General features: G+C 46.0%; 1 pseudogene; it reads right to left on the bottom strand.

Annotated features, from left to right (window-relative positions):
* The window catches only part of LOC107181818, a 24,505-nt pseudogene extending 16,600 nt beyond the window's left edge, over positions 1-7,905 (bottom strand).
* Between the last annotated feature and the right edge of the window lie 6 nt (positions 7,906-7,911).

The raw sequence follows: 7,911 nt of genomic DNA, 5'->3' as shown, positions 1-7,911 counted from the left end.
AATATAAATTCAAAGTAAACATCATTACATAAAAGGGTACGGTCTTTTTTTTCCCCAATAGTTTTATTCATTTCAAACGGGCTGGATCTGGCCCGCGGGCTGTAGTTTGCCCACGGCTGGTCTAGTGCCTAGTCTTGCTCATGAAAGCTTCTTAAGGGCTATGATTGTATCTTTGTATGCCCTACACAGGGTGGGAGCTTCAAAATAGCAACAGAATTTGCTGAATTGTGTCAATTCCCATTTTGTTGAGCTTTTGTTGCTCCTGTAGTGGATCTAGACAAGGAGGCAAGCAGTCTGGTGCCATGCTCAGTATAATTTACTGGCAAGAGCAGAGCTGCCAGTTATGTGTGATCTCTGACCCAGGAGAGGAGAAGGGCAGCCACCACCTGGTGGGGAGCTAACACTGAGAAACTGTGGCAGGGCAGCATTCCTCATTAGCACGTGTGAGATTCTTCTGCCACTTCTCATGATTCAGCTCCTCAGTTTTCCTTCCTCTCTTTCCAGAGTCAATGCTTTACTTCCTTATTTTGATTCATTTCAGAGAGGAAAGGAGAGGGAGAAAGAGATAGACACATCAACGATGAGAAACATTGACCGGCTGCCTCCTGCATGCCCCTTATTGGGGATCGAGCCTGCAACCTGGGCATGTACCCTGACCGGGAATCAAACTGTGACCTCCTGGTTCATAGGTGAATGCTCAACCAGTGAGCCACGCTGGCCGGGCAAAGCTTTCTTTTTAAATGTCCCCCAGGTCTTATACTTTTCTCTTGGGTGTTCCTAGAGTACTTTATTCATCCGTGGGTCCCTCAGCAATCCTTCTCTTCTTGAACTAGGAAGGTTACCTAACACATTAGGCAAGTGTAATCTCAAGTGACCCAAGTAATGGTAACACTTTTCAATTCTAGCTTTTTTTTTTTTTTTCAGCTGAAAAAGTTGTCTTCCATTTACTTCTCTGTGTCACTGTGATCTGCAGGCTTGTTCACAGACCATAAGCCACATGGGATAACCCTAATGCTGAACAGGTCAGTAACCGGAAAGCACTAGTCAGAGGGCACCTCACTGACAGAGGCTCTCACAGACGCCAATTAGATATAGTCACTCAACTCCGAGCTCCCTGCAGTAGGAAAGGAAACTATATTTATAATTTAGAAAACATTCTTAGTGTGAAGTACCTATAGAGTTCAACATGGGCCATTAGCCACGTGAAAAGGGGGAGTTTAGTGCAGTCTCACCTCTTCTGTCCCCTGAATGCTCTGTCGGTTTCCAATAGCCTGAATTTGGCCCGCTTCCCAGTGCTGACCTGGTCAGGGGACATAGTGACTTAGTCACTCCATTCCCCTGGCCTCTCCTCATTGTCCCAGCCAATGTGTTGGCAGTCTAATTGTTTGCTTTTCCTCCAAACCTGAGGGTGTGTCACCTGTGAGGTGGAGATGAAATTGACCTGCCTGGCTGGCATTCCGGTTAGGTAAGGTAGCACTTGCTCTCTGCAAAGCCGCAGGACCCAGCTTCTCTTCCTTACCTACATGTTGCTCGGTGTCTGAGGGCCTTAGAAGCCCATTCTTACATCCTCGGGGGATTTGTCAGGGCCGGAGCAGAAACACGGGCAATCTTGCCAAGAGTCCTTTAGTTAATGTCCTAACAGCTCTCCTGGGGACTAGCACTTGCAATAATTGAGAGCTGATAAGTCCTATTTACAACAAAGTACCTCCCGTGATCTTTAGTGTTTACAGACCTGGAGGTCGGGATTGTCTATTTAGGAGTTCCCCTAATGCTTAATCCTAGCAACCCTTTACAAGGTACAGGAACATAAATGGTGTCACTGAACTGTTCTTCCTTACTGTTTTATTATTCCTAGATTTTTTTTGTTAATTGACTAAATAGTTCACTTAAGAACAAATACTTGTGAAAAATAATTTTGAGGAAATTTTTAGGTTCCAATTGATTGATAAAGACATTGATAGTTTAGGATTTCATAGGAAATCTTTAAAAGGAGATAATATAGGTTGGGCCTTGAACTCTAGGTAGAAAATTATGACATTAATACATAAAATTGAAGAAGACACAAATAAATGAAAAAGATATTCTGTACTTATGAATTGGAAGAATTAATATGTTAAAATGTATATACTACCCAAAGCAATCTACAGATTCAGTACAATTCCTATAGAAATTCCAATGACATTGTTCACAAAAATAGAACAATCCTAAAATGTGTATGGAATCACAAAAGATGCCAAAGAACCCAAAAAATCTTGAGAAAGAAGAACAAAGCTGGAGGCATCATGCTTCCTGATTTCAAACTATATTACAAAGCTATAGTAATCAAAACAGCATGATATTGGCATAAAAACAGACACATAGATCAATGGAATAGAGACTGAAAATAAATCCATGTATATAGGGCCAGTTAATCTATGACAAAGAAAGTAAGAATATACAATGGTGAAAGCATATAAATGGTATTGGGAAAACTGGATAGCCACACGCAAAAGAGTAAACCTAGACTACTGTATTATACCATATACAAAAATTAACTCAAAATGGATTAAAGACTTGAAACATAAAAAAGAGTTAGAAACATCGATGAGAGAGAAACATTGATCAGCTGCCTCCTGCACACTCCCCACTGGGGATGTGGCCGCAACCAAGGTACATGTCCTTGACCGGAATCGAACCTGGGACCCTTCAGTCCGCAGGCTGATGCTCTATCCGCTGAGCCAAACCAGCCAGGGCAATAAAAAAATATTTTTAAAAAACCCATAAAACTCCTAGAAGTCAGAAAACAAAACAAACAAAAAAACTCCTAGAAGAAAACATAGGCAGTCAACTCCTTGACATCAGTCTTGGCAAAAGGTACAAACTTACACTTATAAAGAAATCATGGGGCCCTGGCCGGTTTGGCTCAGTGGATCGAGCGTCAGCCTGTGGATTTAAGGATCCCAGGTTCGATTCTGGTCAGGGCATGTACCCCGGTTGTGGGCACATCCCCAGTAGGGGGTGTGTGGGAGGCAGCTGATCAGTGTTTCTCTCTCATAAATGTTTCTGGCTCTCTACCCCTCTCCCTTCCTCTCTGTAAAAAAAACCCAAAACCCCCAATATATTTTAAAAAAAAGAAGTCATGTGGATTTTAGTTAATAATATTGTATTATATGTTTAAAGTTGCTAAGAGAGTAAATCTTTATAACTATGGTGATGGATGGTAATTAGACTTATTGTGATGATCATTTCACAGTGTATACAAATACGGAATCACTGTTGTACACCCGAAACAAATATAATGTTATGTGTCTATACCTCAATGATAAAAAAAAAAAAAAAAGAACCGTGGATATTTTATTTATTTATTTATTTTCCAGAAAACACATGTTTACCTGTACACTCGAGGTGGCCCTGGCATGTCACAGTTCAAAGGCCCCTTCGCCCAGTGAACCAAACCCCAAGCTCGGGATTGCCTTGACCAAAGGTGGGTGGGGGTGGCGTGTAGAGAGGAAGGACCAGGGCTGGTACAAGGTCGAAGGTCACAAAGCTGGTGAGTGGGGGACCTCAGCCCTGGGGGCAAAGGCGACTGGATAGAACCTGAGGCGGGATGAACCCCAAAGTTAAGATTCAGATTAGTCAGGGAGTGGGGATGGGGAGGGGGGAACAAAAGTCACCATGGCCCCCTCTTCTCCCCTTCAAGTCCGAAGGCCTGAGACGGCTCTAAGTGTCCCCAGGGTAGGGCAGGAAAGAAGCCTAGGTCCACCTGGCATATGGCAGGAGCAGGATCCACAAATTAAATGATGTTGGTTGAGTGTGAATGGGAAGCAGGCCTGGTGAAGGCAATGCAGCTGGCTGGGCAGTGGGGCTACTGGGTTCTCCAGGACCAGTAGGCGAAATGATGGGCCTCCTCTTGGCCCACGGGAGAACACGGCCTTCTCAGTGGTGAAGCGGTGGACACTGCGGGGTGTCTGCTCGTGTGCCAGGTACATCTGACATTTGTCCAGCCAGCCCTTCTCGAGGTAGTGGTAAGGCACTGAGAGGTGTCTCTTCTCCCTGCAGTCGCTGTCGCTAACCATTCCACAGACCACGATCTCCTCGCACAGCTCCAGGGCAAGGATCATAGTGAGCCAGTCCACGGTGGGTGCCTGGTTCATGCACAGCATGCACTCAGCCCTGTTGATCTGGGTGCCCAGGTATGAGCCTAGCATCTGGCCGGAGCTGGACACCATGGCACAACTGCAGTATGGCCCTCAGACCAGTGGCTTTCCATCTGGCACTCTGCTATATCCACTGAAGTGCAGGGGCCCTGGTGCCAGGGGCCTGGAGTTGGAGAGGTGGGGGCTCAGGCAGGAGGCCAGACAGGCCCAGCAGCATAGCAGGATACAGGCAGCAGAGAAGCCAACGGAGCACAGGATTAAGAGCAGGAGCCGACCCTTAGCCTTCATGCTGTCACTGCTGTCAGCAGCAGGGGGGCTGCTATTTCCAGGGCTGGGAAGGAGTGGGAGCCAGGCACTGGGTGGGCACGTTGGGACGTGCAGGCTGCTCTCCATCCACTGCTTGGAGCTCCATGGCCCACTGGATGGGTGAGCCTGGCTAGAACCCGGAGGTCCCCCCCCACACCAACCCCGGGCACAGGGGGTGCTGTTGCTGTAGCTTCTGGAGGCTGAAAGGTGAAAGTCAGGTTTTTGGTTTTTTGTTGTTTTTTTAAAAAAAATATTTTATTGATTTTTTACAGAGAGGAAGGGAGAGGGATAGAGAGAGTCAGAAACATCAATGAGAGAGAAACATCAATCAGCTGCCTCCTGCACACTCCCCACTGGGGATGAGCCCGCAACCCAGGTACATGCCCTTGACTGGAATTGAACCTGGGACCCTTGAGTCCGCAGGCCGATGCTCTATCTACTGAGCCAAACCGGTTAGGGCGAAAGTCAGGTTTTTGTAAACAGAAATTCATGGTCCTCAGTCCCAAGAATTTTGAGTTAGTGAGTCTGAGTCCTAGGCAGAGACAGTATGTAATTTCTGAAACTCCACAGAACCACTGGTCTAAATTATAGCGGTGGTAGTGGAAAGGAAATTATTTTGGTTTGGTTTTCTTTTCCACCACAAAAGCATATAAATGCAAACAATTGCTGTGTGTGTTTTTTCCTGGGTTATCTGCAAAAATAGCTTTCTCTGAACGTCTCCCCCTACTCTTGCTTAGCCCCAGAGAGGGCTAAAGGAAATAATCTCTCCTTTAAGTTTCTCTTGTGAAATGAAAGGCTGTTTTTTGTGCTCTTGCTTAAAGTGAAATGAAAGTTCAGGGAGCTCCTTGCTGCAGCCCTTAGAATTGCTAAAATGAGTAAATGAAAACAGGCCTTCAGGGTGGAAAAGAACTTTCTACCGAATGGCAGATGAGGGTGTGTGGTCCTAAGTACATTGGTAGGATTTTCTCTGCTGTTTTTACTTTCCCCACTCACTATTCTTCTACCTGTCAGCAAAAAAATAAAAATAAAAATATAATAATAATAATAATAACAATAATCGGCTGTGTTCTGGCTGCCGACAATAACATCACAACTACTGAGCATTTAGCATAGTGACAACCTGCATGGCTGTACATCACTACAGAAGAGGTACCTAGTTTCTAGGCAGAGAAACTGACACAGAGGAATAGGAAGGGATTCACTTCATGGATGAGGGGCTGGCTGAGCTGGGACCAAAACCCAGGTGGCCTGGCTCTCAGCCTGGCTGACCACACTGCTACCCACACAGCCCCGGCTGACCCCAAACAAGCAGTCCATTGAGCAATTGCACAAACAACAATGAATGGTGGATGGTCAGAGTAAGAAACAGGCACAAAGCAACTGCAACCCCATCACTTCCTGGCCCCTAAATTTTCAGGCAAGTCTGTAAAGTGTGGTCACAAATGAGTTTGACCAGCAACTTGGACCAGCTTTTAAATTTGGAAACTTCTCGCGGTTACTGTCAGAAGTAAAAGTCTGCCTTGTACTGTGGGTGGAGAATGCCTTTGAACACTCTAAGACTAAAAGGACACAGATGGGCATAACCCGGTCCTGGGAGGGTCTTGGTAAAACAAGACAGCTTTAGATTTTTGAATCTTCTCATCTGTAGATATGTCCTCCTACCTCAGACTTATCTAGCAAGGGGCGGGGATGTGTGATCAATGGAGTTCAATTAGAATCAACGTAAATGACCAAGTCTCATCGTATTCTCCTCCTCAAATTTGCCACTGAGATGTAGCCAAAATCTGTGGTCCTCACATGCTTGCAGCTCAGGCCAAATGGCTCTACTTGCTAACCTGTATTGTTGGTCCTGGGTGCAAGGCACTCAGACCTGCTTGGCTGTGGTATGGCCCTAGGCCCAGGCCTAAGTCTTCAACTGTAAACCCACGGTATCCCCAAGAGATATAGCTAGCTAGGATGTTTCCTGTTTCAGGAGCCGATTTTCTAGTCTTGAGATGGATAATTCTAATATGTCTCCTCTCCACCTGTTTAGAAACTGAGGACTTCAGAAATTAGTGAGGAGACAGAGAAGTTGACTGTAATATCCTATATAATAAAAGCCTAATATGCTAAGTGTCCAACCGTCCAACCAGTCACTATGACATTCCAACCGGTGGGTTAGCTTGCTGCTGGGGTTCAGCCGATCCAGACTGGGTGAGATGGGACAGACATGCCCTGGAGCCCTCCTGCGGTCCCTCCCTGCCCCGGTGCACTGGTGGGGGCCCTTGGCCTGGCCTGCACCCTCTCGCAATCCGGGACCTCTCGGGGGATGTCGGAGAGCCGGTTTCGGCCCCATCTCTGCAGGCCAGGCCGAGGGATACCACTGATGGATGAATTTGTGCACTGGTCCTCTAGTTTATTTATAAATAGACCTAACAGACACAATTTAGACAATAGACGTTTTGAATATGTAGACCAGGTGCCACAATGTTAGGAATTTGAATGGAGGATTTTCTTGGTCAGATTATAGCAGGGACTGCCCCCATTTTGTGTTTATCATAAGAGGTATTTATTAAACAGCATTTCTTTCTTGAAACAGTCCACATTCTCCTAATATTTCCTTATTCATCCAACAAATATGGAAGGTGTGCTATGTGCCAGGCAAGCTTATGTTCTCATAGCCATGTCTTATTGTAACACATTGCACATGTGAGTTCTGCCTTATAGGATATAGTTTCATGTATTTTACTAAAGTGTAAGATCCTTGATGTCTTGCTCATGTTTGTGTCCCCCATGTAAATGAGCACAGTGCCTTGCACATAGTGGAGACTCAATAAATATTTGAATTACATTGTTAAAAGGCATTACCATTAAAAAGGTTCTACATAACTTTTTTTAAAAAATATATTCCACTGATTTTCCACAGAGAGGAAGGGAGAGAGACAGAGAGCTAGAGACATCGATCAGCTGCCTCCTGCACATCTCCCACTGGGGATGTGCCCACAACCCAGGTACATGCCCTTGACCGGAATCGAACCCGGGACCCTTCAGTCCGCAGGCCGACGCTCTATCCACTGAGCTAAACCGGTTTCGGCTACATAACTTTTTTTGATTGTGCTAACGGTCTAAGGCAGATGTGTCCATAACGTATCATCATTATGCAAATTAATAAGTCTTGGGTGTGTATAGGGAAGGGTATGTTTACCTCAGGAGTGGAGAAAGGGGAGTGCATAACTGGACGGAGCCTGTTCTGGAAGAGGCGATAATTTTCCTCTGGTCAGTCTGAATGACGGAGTCTCTTCAAAGGCTCTCACTGGAATTTCAGACGTCTCATTCTAGAGCACGTCCATCCCTCTCACCTTTCTAGGACACCCGCTTCTTCCCGCTTCTTCCCAAGGCGCTGCAGCCACGGAGTCGACCGCCAAGTCTCAAAAGCCCCCTGCCCGCTCCTCTCGGGCTCAGGACCCCTCCGGACCGGCGGCTGCAGGGG

Source organism: Myotis davidii, unplaced genomic scaffold (genome assembly GCF_000327345.1).
Source record: "Myotis davidii unplaced genomic scaffold, ASM32734v1 scaffold653, whole genome shotgun sequence".
Lineage (NCBI taxonomy): Eukaryota > Metazoa > Chordata > Mammalia > Chiroptera > Vespertilionidae > Myotis > Myotis davidii.
The sequence above is the reverse complement of the archived record's forward strand: the minus strand, read 5'-3'. Positions and strand labels throughout refer to the sequence as shown.